This window comes from Fistularia commersonii, chromosome 7 (assembly GCF_037954325.1).
Source record: "Fistularia commersonii isolate RoL2024-O1a breed Wild chromosome 7, RoL_Fcom_v1.0, whole genome shotgun sequence".
NCBI lineage: Eukaryota > Metazoa > Chordata > Actinopteri > Syngnathiformes > Fistulariidae > Fistularia > Fistularia commersonii.
Genome location: NC_141290.1, coordinates 18,059,814 through 18,075,607, shown reverse-complemented (window position 1 = coordinate 18,075,607; position 15,794 = coordinate 18,059,814). Strand labels below are relative to the sequence as shown.

General features: G+C 41.5%; 1 protein-coding gene across 1 annotated transcript in view; it reads right to left on the bottom strand.

Moving 5' to 3' along the window:
* Window positions 1-2,155, bottom strand: part of LOC147232973 (sodium- and chloride-dependent taurine transporter-like) — a 29,371-nt gene extending 27,216 nt beyond the window's left edge. The window contains exon 1 of the mRNA XM_086150156.1: window positions 1,910-2,155. The gene's annotated coding sequence lies outside the window, so the exon portion shown is untranslated. The remainder of the gene's footprint in view (window positions 1-1,909) is intronic.
* Window positions 2,156-15,794: the final 13,639 nt, after the last annotated feature.

The window sequence follows — 15,794 nt, the reverse complement described above, 5'->3', positions numbered from 1 at the left end:
CTTGGTGATGAACGACACTTTCCTTAGCCTACCAAGTTCAGACATGTCAAGCACAAAAACACACACACCCACATACTCTTTTTGTTCAAGTCGCAGCCGAACACGCAGCACCAACAAAGTGTCACACACCAGCTCCACAATCTACATTGGACGGCGGTGAGATTAGATTAAGCTCAGGGTCAGGAGACGGTGGCATTTCATACTTTAAACTATTTTAGCGTCTCACAAACAAGAGGCTGCGAAACAAGAGACTTCCCTTTGGAAAAAAGAGGTCTCAGAATAATCACTCTCATCAGCACAGACCATATCAGCTAATTTCTTGACACCCTCCACTTTTTGGATCAAAATTTAGCAGTGAGATGTGGAAAAAAATATCTCAAAAACATGAATGTTGATCCAATGTTTGTCAGCAATCAGCTCTGATTCTGCCTCTGCTAAACTTAGGAGCTGAAGCCACGGAGCTCGCAAATTTAACATTTTAGCTGATGTGCTTTAATCCATTTTAAAGTTGAGATTCAAGGAAGTAAAACATCAGACTCGGATCTATGTGTAACATTTTCTGTACAAATGTTGACAACGAAAAAGTGCAGACATAAGAACTTGTGTTTTAAGGTGCACGACTAGTCCAGTTATCTATCTTTACAGATGTAGCAATGAAACACATGCCAAGAGGAAAATACTGGCCAACATGATTTATTTCTTTGCCTTTTCTTTGAGCCATTCAACTGAACTGAATGTAGCACACATCAAACGATGTGTTTAAACCATAAATATTAGTAGTAATAAAATGGCATTAAACACAGAGAGGACGTGTTCACCTATGCTTGTGACATCCTCATCATCTTATTGTACGTGTATGGAATTAAAATCAGCATGAAAACGCTTTGCCTTCACACCAAACACTAAGTATAACCGGGGGGGAAAAGAAACCCCATGATTGATAACAGAGGGAGAGGATATGATAAAGAAATAAGGGAGGGAGAAGAAGAGGGGAGAAAGAGAAAGAGGGAGTGAGACGTGGAGGAGAGGGCCAGGAGAAAAGAAGGAGAGGAGAGGTGGAGCGAGAAGGGAATAAGACGAGTGAGGAGAAAGGAGGGAGCAGGAGGAGAGTGGGGATAAGGGAAAGAAATGAGAGAAGGGGAAGTATAAGAGAATGGAGGGTGCAGGAGAGGAGAAAAGGAGAAGAGCGGATGTGAGGAGGGAGGAGGAGGCGGGGGGGGGGGGGGGGGGGGGGGGGAGCGGGAGGGAGGAAGCGCCGCTCGGCAGGCAACGTGCGTCTGATGCGCATCTCCGCCTTTGTGCGCCCCACTTCTCCTTTTCCCCAACCCGGGGACTCTGAAACGCTCCGTGGCCTTCAAACAAACTGCATTCAACGAAAATTAGAAATTCGCTGAGCTGCACCTGACGCGCGCACCCATGGATATTTGTATTTCCACCACCATTAACAACACCCCCCCCCCTACACACACACACACACACACACACACACACAAAAAAAAAAAAAAACATCACCAACAAACCCCCGTGCACGCCCGAATCCACGCACACTACCCACGCTCTCGTTGCATTTCAACAGCCTGAAAAATCCGGCGGTGATCCTTCCTGAGCGCACGACTCCGACCAACTCCATCAGCAGGGCCGCCAAACACACAAACGCACATAAGCGCGCACACGTTTTCATACAATATATAAATAAATAAAATGAAACCATATAAACTAGCGACCGGGCAAAAGGGGATGTTTTTACCAAAAAGAGAAAAAAAAAAAAAGAATCAATCTTTGTTTTTTTTTCCACAAATTCATTCAAAAAAAACAACATTTCAGAACGATGCGAGTAAATATCAACGCAAAAGCATCGCATTCATCCATCCGGGTGCGCTTTGCCAAGGTGTGCACGTCTCATCTTTACCTGCCGTGTTGACTCTTTATTCTCTATTTAATTTTGTCCTTTTAATGTCCTTTGCGCGTGGTCCCCTGTCCGTGTCGTCTTGTCCGCGTCGCGGCGTGTCCGTGGGAGAGAATGAGGGTTGCACACGGCGCTCGCCTATATTTTACCCTATTTATAAGCCTCTCTTTCTGACCTTTGTCTCTTAAAACGGGGACCGGGAGAAATCGGCGGCAGTGGAAAATCACCGGCCTGCCTCCTCGCAAAGCAACAGGAGAGCAGTGAGCTTGGCGCCTTCAGGGTCCTGTGGAAAACTCGGTTTTATCTAAACGTTGTGCATTAATCGCTCGAACGGTGGTGTGATGGAGCAACGTTTCCTTTTTTGTTTGTGCACGGTCTATATCGAAAAAGAAAGAAATAAAAAGTTGGAACACGTGTTTTAAATAATGCATCGGTGAAATTCTCATTTACTTTAAAATATATGATGTAATTGCACAGATATGCTTTCAACAAAAAGCAATTTTCCTCTTGGGGATCAATAAAATACCCATCTGATCTGATGTGGAACAATAAATACAGTAATGTTAGAATGTGTTAAAAACAATACAAAATCGAGATAGACCACAGCTATTTTAACAGCTACAAGAATTACATGTAGAAATAAATTTAATATCCCACTGTACATGTACTAATAATTCCCCAGGACATACAGAATTCGGATTTATTGAAAATGTGGTTAATATTTAAATATTTGATATTTTATTTCACTTTCAACGTTTTATGTTTTGTTTTGTTTTGTTTTATAACCGAGCTTTCATTAAACTATTAATCTAAAACTGTATTTTTATCTGGCCATTATCTGGACATTTTACCCTTTTTACCCATGTTCCAATAAAGTTTTAGTACTATTTGCATGATTACTACTATTTTAGCGTTTTAGTCAGGGAAACACCCGTGAGACGGTAAAACGTCTGTTTAATGAGCAATAACTGTTGTTGGCCGCAGCCACGTCACACAGGCCTGCCAAACAACTAACTGATCCCGCTCAATTCCAAGTAAAAAAAAAAACAAACAAACAAAAGCAACAGAATTCATTGCACCCCAAACCACACCAACAAAATTACCAGCAACCCCAAAATCACAAAGAAAATAAGCATTCACATAAACTCCAACATTCGTCACTTGCTACACTATCAATAATGTTGTATTAATTTAATTAGACGGTAAATTCAACTTGATTAATATTGTAGTGACTTAAAGGTTTCATATAAAATACCTTTTTAAAATGGTCATCACATAAATGAGACAGGGTGGTTTTCTTATTGTTTATATTTTGTTTAAAGTTATTTCTATTTTTCAGCATTGCATTTCAGGGCTGGGTGTGAGAAATAAAACAAAATGGATGAATAATTTTTTTACACATAATAATGACAACATAAAAAAAAGACTACATTCCACCTTGACAACCCTGCTCTGTCTTATCAATAACTCTTTAAACGTAATTTCCATCGATACCATAGATTGTGATAGTCACCAACTACATTTGAACGCATCATTAAGGAGCATTAAAGTGGCAGTCCCATGCTCGCCGACTGCCACTCCCCCTCCCTCAGCTCCTCCACCGCTCTCATCCAACCATTTCACCGTCTCGATGATCAGGCGCGTCACCCCCTTCACGCACACGCACGAACACACACGTAGACACACGCTACCCTGCACCTCTACCTGTACGCATGCCCACGAGCACGTGGAGCGGCATCCAAACTAAAGATGTTAAATGATGCTGATGATGTTTTCATTTTTCTTTGCATAAAATAGTGATGGGAGATAATAATGATTGTCTTTTTGCTTTTCTCGTTAAATATTTCACTAATGTATTGCTTTGTGTATTTCAGGCCATTCTTTCTGCGGCCCTGTAACTTGTAACTGCAACATAGCTCACAACTGTCGTCGGTTGGTGTGTAAATAACATCCCTCATTCTCACACACACACACACACACACACACACACAACCACACTGCACATGCACAAAGTATTTTTCCACCTAACTGTAAGAGGCTTCAGTATCTTATTTATGGAGACACACAGTCCACAGTTTTCCAATTAGCTTTCTGGGTTCTTTCTGTGTCTACGTTCTCCAGGTTCCCCATCTTTCTCCCACAGTTCATAAACAGTCACTAGGTTCAACAAAATCTCGAAATTGTCAATATAAACGACCGACTAAGGTAGGATGTCTCTACATGCAGACCTGTGATTTACAGCTAACAAGTCCCCTGCAGAAAAACCGGGGTAGATAATGAATTCATGAATTGTTATAATAATGAGTTATAAAATTAACATGAAAGTGTGACAAATTCATGAGTTCATGAACCAATAATGGAAAACTACCGCCGCTATCCCCCCTCCCACCCAACATGCCCCTTGATTCTTAAACATGAGCTCATATTAACACAGCACGAGGCAGGCAGGGCTATTCTTTTTTCCTTTATTCCTTCTTCCATTCCTCCCATCCTTCCTTCCTCGCCCGTTTCCTCACACTTCACGCGAACGAAATTGTCTTTCCCCACAAAAAGTCATATAACACCAATTTTTTTGTCTTGTCTTTTACTATGTTATCGCATGTGAAACTGCAGACATGTGCTAAGTCTCAGCGGCGTTAATCTTCATTACAGACTCTCCCCCGCAACACGCACACAATGGATGACAAGCTGGTGTGATAAGCCAGGTGAAAAGAATCAGCAGCTAAACTAGCAACTGAACATAAAACACACACACACACACACAAAAAACAGTTCTGGCAGGGAAGATAGAAGATGGATGTTAATCTATGTTTTTCCGAACATCCCCCTCTCGCTTATTTGCACCATTTAAATCTGACATGACCGTCCATGTTATCAAATTTACTTTTCGGACTCAGTCATTATTCTGACTGAGTCCGAAAAGCGGTGACATACGTCACCGCAGAGATGGGCTCGCAGGATGTTTCAACGCCGTCAATGATGTGCTCAGAGTTTCCCCACCTGACCGAGTGGTTTCGTTTTGATTGCGATTGTAATGTTCGGCATGCTGAGGACAGCTCACTGACTTATTTAAGTCTGTTTCAAAATGCTAATTACACAGAAGCTGTTCACATGAAAAGCATGGCCTGGTGTTGACACATTGGCGTGAAATTGTAATGAGTGGGCTCTTAGATCACTGGGCCCTCCACGCTCTTCCTCCCACAGGGGACAAGCTATAAAGCATCGCAATATAAATGTCAATGTGCAGAATTGTCCATCCACTCAAAGGACATGAAGTGTAAGAAATTCAGCAGTTTTGGTGAACCCGATTGGGCGACTCCAAAAGCAACCTTCAGATGATGTTGATGTTAGATACCACTGATGGAACCAGTGATTAAACTAACCTGAATTGCAATGGTTCAATAACCTAAGAGTGGGTGATGACATGACGTGTGTCATTGAGAGATCTACAGTTGCAAAATGACTTTGACTCATCTCTTTATCATTTCGGGAGTCTGTGGGAGACACACCAGATGCCTTTCGTTTCTGATATTTTCCTCCTGCAATAAATTCCTTTCTATCCTATCACCCCTTCCTATCTGCTGGTAGCTTTCATCAATAAAAGGCGAAAAACGCACTTTTGGAATGAAACTTTTCTTTCCCAGGATGTCTTGCATTTAAAGAGAAATCGAAAAAATAAACAAAAAGACTATTTATGGTTCATTCTTACTTCCTCAAAATGTAGTCACTGAGCACCATGCGATGAATGTCTGCAGCACACGTTTTGTTTAATTACTCTTCTCATGTTTTTAAATTTGAGATATTAAGCTTATTTTGACTTACTTACTTAATCCTGTTGTTATTATTTAATTTTTTCTCTACAGGTGCTGGTTTATATTCTTGTTTTGTATTTGCCGCCATTGTTTATAGCAACTTAACCGTGCTATACCGCCCACAAGGGAGCTTTATCTACTCCCAGCAAGTGTCCTCATGTCACCAAAGTTAACTCAGAAACCACCGTGTGGTGCAATCAAGAACCTGAAGTGTGCGTAGTGAAGATAAGGCTGATTTCACTGACCTTTCCACATAAGCTATAGTAAAAAAGAAAAACGAAACAAAAAACAACTTTTCAAGCTGAGATAAGGTGCAGTTTTTTTCCACTGCAGTTTATACATTTGGTGTATGAATGAAAAAGTCACAAGATTCAGCCCATCTTGAAGACTGTTTTTTTTCTTTCCAGGTCATACCACGTAACGGTGATAAACAAAAACAATAGCCACTGTGATTTCCAGAGAAACTACTGAATGTATAGGATATCTATTTTCTTCTTGGTGAATGACGTTGTTGTATAAATTTATAAGGCTGAAAAAAGCTCCAGTGGAACTGAGAGGAAAATTCATGTTTTGAACAGAGGTGACAGGGGACTTGAGCAGCAGAGAGAGACAGAGAAAAGAAGTAGGGGGACTTGAACCTTCAGTGTAGCACTCATCTTCAACTACCCCTCAACAGTTTTTCTTAACCACAGCTATTTCCTTTCAAAATACCGTTGGGCTTAAAACTGACAGTGGGAGGGTTTGACTCCCTCTAACACCTCGTGAGCTCATGTGTTACAGGTCCACACGTTGCAGTTTCCTGCACGTCTGTAAAAGTCAGGTGCAGATGTTGAGTTTTATCTCTTTTATCTGTTCAGTAATGTTGTCAAACCTCAAAGAAAGAAAGATTGAAAAATTATAAAAAAAAAAAAAGAATTTTTTTTTACTCAACGAGTCAAAAACAATTTAAAATATGCTATTTCATAAAACATGTTAAAAAGTTCTCTGAAGGCTGCCTTCCAAAAACTGTCACAACACAGTGTTATAGATTGTTATGTGCAAAGAAAGTTGAAAAAGACAAACGGTAGTTTGTCAACAAACTCAAGAATAGGGAAGAGGAACCAGATAGCTTAAAAAGAGAAAAGGCATGATTCCGTTTTTTCGTGTCCGTCTCCTGTTTATCTGTAGCCTCGTCTCCACCTACCCCACCGGCGGGGTCGAGGGGCCGCTACGTGATAGAGGCCTGCTTCGGCTTTAAGCTCATATTAGTGGGCGGGCAGTCACTGAGGCGGGCAGGCGGGCTAACAGATTAGCGCCTGTCATCTGACTGCCACAGCCGGCCAGGGAGGGGGATTAAACTGAAATAAATGCACCGCTTCCTTGTAAACACCAGCATTATAGGCAATGGGGGTCGGGTTCGACTCTCAGATAAAAAAAAAAAAAAAAGTTTCTTATTTTCACATATGCAGATGACTGTAACATTGACGCAGTGGCTGTAAAATCCCCTGACATTGTTAAAGGGCTGTAGTTCTGATCCCACAGAGCTTAAAGCCAGGCCCTCTCCTTGCGACTCGGTACAGGAGCTCATTAGTTGGCCTGTTTCTCCATTCATGCATCTTTTCATGCAGCACTGAACCGTCAGACAGCAGTTTCCTCTAGGCGGTTACGTCAGCCTTCATTAAAAGCACCCCGCAATGACTATTATTTTGGATTTTCAACCAGGTAAATAAATGACTGGCAAGTACAAACTGAAGACCACCATAAAAAAAAAAAAAAAAAAGATAGAATCTAAAAAAATGAAACAAGTCTAAAGAAAAGTCAAGAGAAAAATAGCATACAGCCTCCAGAGGTGGATCTCTTTTTGTACTATTCATGTCATCAACTACCCAACTGATTTGAGATCTCCAAAAACACACAGTCTCTTTTTCAATTACATAGAAATAAAGCACTTAGTGGTTCCTAAACGGGACAAAACGCCAGGTATTTCGGAGAAATGAACTGAGTAAACAATCAGTTTCACTCAGTGGTTTGGCTCAAACTGCAGAACAGACTCTAGGGGAGGTTCCTTTCAAATACTTGTGATATCTATGAATAAGAAAATTGAAATTCTTGCACAATTGTAGATTACAGCGTGTCTCAAATGAGACACGTTTAAGATGGTAAAGCTCTAGAAAAGTCATGTTCATGAACACTTTTCTGTTCCGCCTCATTTGCAACTGTTTGTTTTGTGACTATATTAAGGATCGATACTAACAGGTGACTTATCTTGGTTTAATAACACAATGCAAACAGTGAGAATCTCTTTTCACTGAATAAAAATGATAAGAGGGAGGGAAAGGTATTACTGCTTACTTCAGGCTCCCCTGCTTACCATTGTTACTGTGCAACTTTTCCATAACGTTGCCATGGAAATAATCACTGCTGCAGATGGTGAGACAGAAAGTCAGTGTGTTACCATGGCAGAGGGCTATGTTTCACAGAGCATTTTGGGAGGGAGACTTTGTCCTTCTGAGAGCGCAAGTTTGTCCACACATGAAACACTTCTCATTTTCTTGGTGTGCACTGAGGGGTTAGTAACAATCCTATTGCCTGCAAGATATATAAGCCAACAAAGCATTTTTAAAGAGATGGATAATCAGACAGACATTAAACTGAATGGGATAAATTGAGTAATCTGTTAACTTGGCAGCCAGACAATACCAGATCTGCTGATCTCGAGTTTCATCTCACGCCACTTTTCGAACAATTTCTGTAATAATGGGAGAACCGCAACCAGGTATCTTGGTCAGGGTCTGATTATTGTCAGGTGTGGCATGCACACCTGACACCTTCATACTACATCTTCCTCCCACAGTCCAAAAAGAGTCAGGAGGTTGATTGTCCCTATGTGTTTCCTCTTAACTGACAGGTGATGTGTCCAGGTAAAACTCATATAACACATGTAACACAAGGAATTATACTTCTCTATAGGTGGATCCAAACAACAACAACAAAAAGCCTCATTTTTTTTGGTCTTTTTTGCCATGCAGCTGTTGGGAATATGACCAGGCTCTCAACACAAGCAGCGTAATCAAAGAATATAACCTATTAGCTTGGTGGCTTCTACATCTATATCCTTACAGTGACAAAAATATGGGTCATCCTGGGCAAAATGTTTTGGCTTGGCAACCCAAGGAAAGTGACTGCACTGCACTGAACTGTACAAAATGATATGATGTTGCTACATGGGGACAAATGTCATGAATAAAAATTATCTGCAAAAATGTGATGTCACACGATGTGTTGGGCTGCCTTTTTATCGTACAAAGTGCCCCTCAACAAAAACTGTCTACTATCAGATCACATGTTTGATGATAATATCATATAACTGCTCTGTTCCTCCTTCTGCTGTTCTTCAACTGTTACTCTGCAACATGCATTATCAACAGCATGGTGGTAGGGGGCAGTGGTGTGTGTGGAGGGGGTTCAGGCAGGCCAATCAGCGTCTCCTTAACAGGACATTATCCGCTCAACTGAGTTCCTGCTCTGCTATTCATTCATTAAATGCTCTAAGTCACCTATTCTTTTCTCCTTAGAAACACACCTCAAATCCTCTTTGTGCAGTACTTAAGGGAGAAGCAAATTCTTAAACAGGAATGGGGCCTTATACCTTCAACTGTTATTTTCCCGATGATGTTTAAAGACAAGTTTAAAATTAAAAGATGCAAAATACAAGATTTGCCAAGAGAGGACGTTTGAGTATGTATGTGTGTTGTCACCAGATCATCACTTGGTGGTTAGCTGTCTCTGATGGTGGGGGAGGATGTCGGCCAGACCTGGCAGACCCAAATGTATCCTGAGGGTCTGTTGGGAACGTCTGAAAGAGTTTCCTGTCAGAAAGAGTTTCAACACCCAACTACATTCTGGGGGAAGGCAGGGGACATTGAGCATGAGTGGGCCATGTTCCATGCTTCCATTGTTGAGGCAGCAGACGGGAGCAGGGGCCGTGAGGTGGTTGGTGCCTGTCATACCATTAACCCCCAAAACCTGCTGGTGGACCCCAGCGCTGAGGGATTGCCAACAAACTGAAGAAGGAGTCCCATCATACTTTTCTAGCTTGTGGGGCTCCAGAGGCAGCTGACAGGTACCGGGAGGCCAAGTGGTACGTGCCTCCCGGTACCTGCTACCTGGTACCAGGTGGTCCTCTAGGAAAAAAGAAGTTCAGGGGGCCCATGGAAAACAACTCCCAGAGAGCTTCAAGGAGATTCTGGTCCACCAACCAGTGGCTCAGGTAGGGGGAAGCCATGCATAGTCAACACCGTATAGTGCGAATGGCCGTATAGTGCAAATGTGCTGCTGGATTGGCAAACCAGGGTGGTGATCCTCCTCTTGATAAAGGGATATCACTCATCAGCCTCTCCCGCAAGGTCTACTCGACAGTGCCGGAGAGGAGGGTCATCTTGGTTGTTGAAGCTCAGATTCAGGAGGAACAGTGTGGCTTTTGTCCTGGTTGTGAGAATGGACCAGCTCTATACCCTCAGCAGGTTTTTTGAGGGGGCAAGGGTATTTGTCCCCGCCTTTTGGAAGTGATGTGGTTCTGTTGGCTTCATCGGTCTGAGATCTTCAGAACTAGCTGGAGCAGTTCGCAGCCAAATAGGAAGTGGCCAGAATGAGGTTCTCAGCTGGAAACAGGTGGAGTATCCCCTTCCCTCTCAATTTGCCAGTCGATCTACGAACCTAACCTCATGTCATGTGCTGTGGGTAGTGACTAAAAGAATTGAATCACGGATCCAACTGGTTGAAATGTGTTTTCTCTGCAGGATGTCCAGACTCTCCCTTAGAGATAGGTTGAGGAGTTTGGCCCCTGCAACCCAACATCCAGATAAGTGGTAGAAGATGGATGGATGGATGGACCAGGTTTTATGGAAATCACAATACATGATTTGTTTTTGCAAACTTTCCAGCGCTTCCTCTTATTTTCCCTACAGCACCAACTCCACAATCTTAACTTTTTCCTCTTTGACTCCTCCATACACCCTCTCTCCCTCCTCTCTCTCTCTCATTCACCCCCTTCCTTTTATTCCAGTATGTCTGTTGTTGTAACAGACGATTAAAACTTGATTTCTTAATTTAAATTGGAAGCTAAAGCATACCACTTTCAGTCAAGAGTTGCTGGGTGGAGATGGAGGTTGCCTGGGGAAGTGTTTTGACTTCTCCATTCTCCATTTGAAGGGTGCAAACGGTGCATTGGGGGGTGCGTCTTGTCTAAAAGAGACGTGTGAGTCATCTAGTGCATGAACATAATCCAAAGAATATAATATTGTCATGATATGTATAAGTCATGCACTGCTGTTGTCATTTGATATAAACCTTCAGAAAATAAATGGGAGAATGTCTATGTCCAAACTCTCCTTTAACTGAAAGCTTGAGAGTCAGAGCCAGGAAGAGATTGTGCAATCCAGCATACATACGTCAACACAAAAGTTGAAAACTCTCACTTTTCCTTGTACAGAATTTTCATAAGTGATATTCCAAAATACAAAACTTTCAAGGCAAGTTTGACAAGATGAGTGGCTTTACATTTTGATTTGAAGAAGACTTGTGTTTCATCACGTTTGAATTATCCTGAGAAGACTCACTGTGTCATGTTAAAGTTAAAATCACAGAATCTAGGGTGGAAGGTGAGTTTAATTTTGGGCACAGAGACAACAGTGTTTGGACTTTGGATTTCCTCCTTTGGAGGACGTCGAACACCGATGACTGGAACTCATCAGGGACTGACAGCTCAACAACAACAAGCCAGAGGTTGCCATGACACATGATGACAGATGCTTGACTTTATGGGGTTTTTTTTTAGGGGTTTTACATCCAGCATGGTAGATGTAAAAAAGCTAATACATGTGGAAATGAGGCCCTATGATTTTCTTTTTGTGTTGTTTTTTGTTATGTTATAATGTGTTGTTTTGTTTCAATGGCAGGGGGGCAAACCTCCAACAGATGCATCATAACGGCAGTCTTTCTGAGTGTATGTTGGACGTAATGCTGTTACATCGTCCAGCTTCCAGTAAATAGTCTGAGTCACTATTTCATTCAGCAGGTCTTATGTCATTTTGTTGCTCTGCTTTCAGGTATGACCAAAGTTTCCTGGCCCTCTCTTGCTCCATGAGATGAGAAAAACATGGTTCTAAAAAAGCCTCCTATGAATTAAAACATGACATCACTTCAGGACTTCAGGAAAGAACCTGATCAAACCAATTTCATGTTCTTAGAGTCAAATTCAAACTCTGATGTGTCTACATTTGGCTTTTTCATTCTCACTAAGGATTCTTTCCTTTTGGAAGGCTCTTGTTCAAGATAGTTTTTCTTTGCTTTGAAATTTCTTTACAATGTATTTCTGCTTTTAAACCAATCTAATCCCATCGTAATTTGAAATTAAGAGCCCTGTTAAATATGTATCCCAGCTTTAAACAATAGCTGTATTAGTCAAATTAGCTTCATAACTGTTTTTGGTGATCAAAAGTACGTTGAACACTGGAACATAAAATTGGTCCAACCTAGGGAAGGTACCATAACTTCATTATTTATGGGGGGAATAAAAGATCACAGACAATAATTATTTGGGAAACTGGTTATCGTTGAGGTGATCAGAGTACTAGAACAATATTTGGAATGGTTTCAGTCACAAACCCTGTCGGTAGCTATCCGGAGCAGAGAATGGTGACAATGTTCTTAGTTCTGTGATAGAGTTCAAAAGTTCAGAGTGTTGGATAAAGCAAAAGCTGAAAAAAAAAAAACAACAGCTGGCTGTGCAATGATTCAGCCACCAGATGACCAGCCAGGTAATCAATTCCAAGCCCAGCACTGGGGGATTCTCCTCACTGGCTTGCAAGTGCCTGACTGCCAAGTTGCAGCTCATGTTAGACATTTGACAGAAGGATAAACCCCTCAAGATTTGCCATCCTGTTTTCAAGGAGACCCTCGACATGCAAATGCACCTAAATTAAACATCAGCGAACAGAAAAATGCCGGGGGATGCTTTCAGAGACGCGGACACTCAAGGGCCATCGTCTGATTCACTGCCACGGTTACAGGAATGGGATGAAATTAAAAACGGCTTGGTCTTATAACCTGGACAGCAGAAGGGAAGAGTTGAGGGCAGGGCCATCGCCTGTGAGATGAAGAGCGAAGGAAGCAGCAAGAGAATTTGATAGTAAACAGAGAAGGAGCCAACCTTCATGCAGTATTCCAACCTTTAGAAACAACAGATAAAACTAAGTTTACCAATTTCTTCATTCATTTTTATTTATTCTTATCCTATTTCCCAGGGTTAATATGAAGTGGTGGCATATTATGATGACACTGTGTGAGAGGCAGTTTAATCTGAATCAATTACTTGGCTACATACTGCAGTATCTCATATACAACTACAGACAATGGAGTCTTCAATTAACCAACTGACCATTTTTGGACAATGGGACGAAGGTAGAGAACTTGGAGAGAACCCTTGCAGGCAGGGCAAAACATGAAGTCTCCACACTGAGAGAACCCACTGGCCGCTAGATTCGAAACTGGAACCTTTATGTTTTAAGGTGCCAAGACTGACCACTGACCAACTGTGCCGCTAAGATGAAGAATGCTAGTTACTCTAATTTCCATTGAGAACTGAAGGGGGAGGAGAAACTCGAATGCTTGACACTGAACTAAAAAACCTGATCCATTCAAACACTTACAAAGTCAAATTAATGCCACATTCACGTGAAGTCCAACAGATGGACAGAAACTTCTGGATGGGAAAATCAGTCAAATAGTCTGAAGGAATAATGATACGACAAAACAGTGATAAAGTTACATTTCAAGACTGAAAACAAACAAATAGACCAAAACTATTGAATGTCGTGCATTTTATGTATTTTTTTCTAGCAGGTAATGTGACTGTAAACAAACTTTCTTTCGTACTATGCTCTGAGAATTCACTTGGAACATTTGGCTTGAACCGGACATGGGTACAAATTTCGTACCACATACTGGAAGGTGATCTGGTATGACAATAAAAGTTCCTTGAAGCCTTGTATATGATGCTGAAAAAGCTGCACTTGCCTGAAAGGTCAAAAAAATCTGTGTATAACCTGCAAAAAGACAGTTCGATTTTGATGACAGAAATTATATATGCCATATGAGGATTCCAATTGTATGAAGTTAAAGTTAAAGTCTGATCATGTCTTGCATTTCATTGACTCTGTCTTCATCCCAATATTATCCCAGTACTGTTTATATAATGTGTTGTTATTGGCAACAGATGTTACCATATCAAAACTTTGGAATAGTGTAACAACTGGTATGTTTGAAAAAAATCTGAGACTGTAACAAAACAAAGGTTTGAGTTTTTGGCCAAACAACATTCTTAAAGTTACCAGCAATTGGGTCTGGCAGAGAAAGTGTTTACAAATTGTCTGTGGATTGATACTAGTGAATTTGTACTTATGTTACTGTGAGCTCAACATCCACGTGCACATGTGTGTATGCGAATGTGAGAATAAGTTTGAATTTTGGTAAGCTTGGCTGGTGTTAAGCACTCATGAGAGGAGATCTGAACCCCTTACAATAAACCCACCTCCTGCATTTCACCTGCCAACCCCCTACCCAGGCGTATGGCTGTATGCCTGTGACGTTCCCTGCATTGAGCTGCGCACAAATCCAGCCTCCGCCAAGAGCAGCAGCCCCGCGTTATTTTCCATCAACACATTCCTCAGCGGCGCTAGAAAGCCACTGTCAGGGGAAAGTCTGGGCACTGGCTGATGTTTGCACGCGCTGAGAAATAAACCCAACAATGATGGTTGTTGACCCAAGGTTCAAACTCTGAACACACTCAGGAGTGTAAGGCCTTAAAGACCTGACACAGAAACGGTGACTCTCATTTTCCTACAGTAATCAGACTTTGAAGAAATTATTTTATTCCCAGCATTTTCTTCAAAACAAAAAAACCCCACATGATTTCATGACAACCATATGAGTAATTTGATTCCCTGCCAAAATTATATAGATATAGATATAGATATAGATATAGATATAGATATAGATATAGATATAGATATAGATATAGATATAGATATAGATATAGAACATTTAAAACAAAAGAAAAACATCAGAAAATGTACAAACATACTAACTTGCTGTACTTGGTCCCTACAAGAGGAAATTACATGTGTGCAACGAGGTATTACCTTCTATTTCTTCTACCTTCGGCTTTTCCATCCACGGGGCTGCCACAGCAAATCAACTTTCTCCATCTATTCCTAATACTATCACCATCTCGGTCTGGCTTCTCTGACCTTATCTCCAAAATATCTAACATGTGCTCTCCCTCAGATAGACTCATTTCTGATCCTTTCCATCCTAGTCACTCCCAAAGAGAACATCTTCATCTTTGTGACCTCTAGCTCTGCCTCCTGTCTTTTGGTCATTGTAACTGTTTCTAGGCAATGCAGCATCACTGGTCTCACCACTGTCTTGTACACCTTTCCTTTCATTCTGGCTGATAGTCGTCACATAAATAGTCCCTGACACTTTTATTCCTAATCGCCCGGACCTGTTGCCCATCCTTTCCATCTTTACCTCTCTGTTTCACCAACTTGTATCAATCATTCTCTCCCTCCTTACTGTCCAACCGAGCATACAGGTCATCGTACGCCCTTTGTTTTGCCTTTGCTACCTCTATCTTCACCTTACGTTGTATCTTCCTGTACTTCCTGTCTGTTTTCATCAGTCCTCTCAGTATATCATGTCTTTGCTAACTGCTTTCTCTGTATATATTCCTGTACTTCCTCAGTCCACCACCAAATTTCCTTATCTACTTTCCTTCCAGATGACACATCAAGTACTCTCCTATCTGTCTCCCTGATAGCACTAGCTGTAGTTGTCCAATCATCTAGAAGCTCTCCCTGACCACCCAGAACCTTTATCAACTCCTACCTAAAAGCCCATAAAACACTCCTCTGTTTTCCTCTGTTTGCCTTTGTTCTCTTGATCTTCCCTGTCACCAGAGACATCCTGCAAACCACCATCCTATGCTGTCTGGGTATAATCCCACCTACAACTACTTTGAAGTCACTGATCTCTTT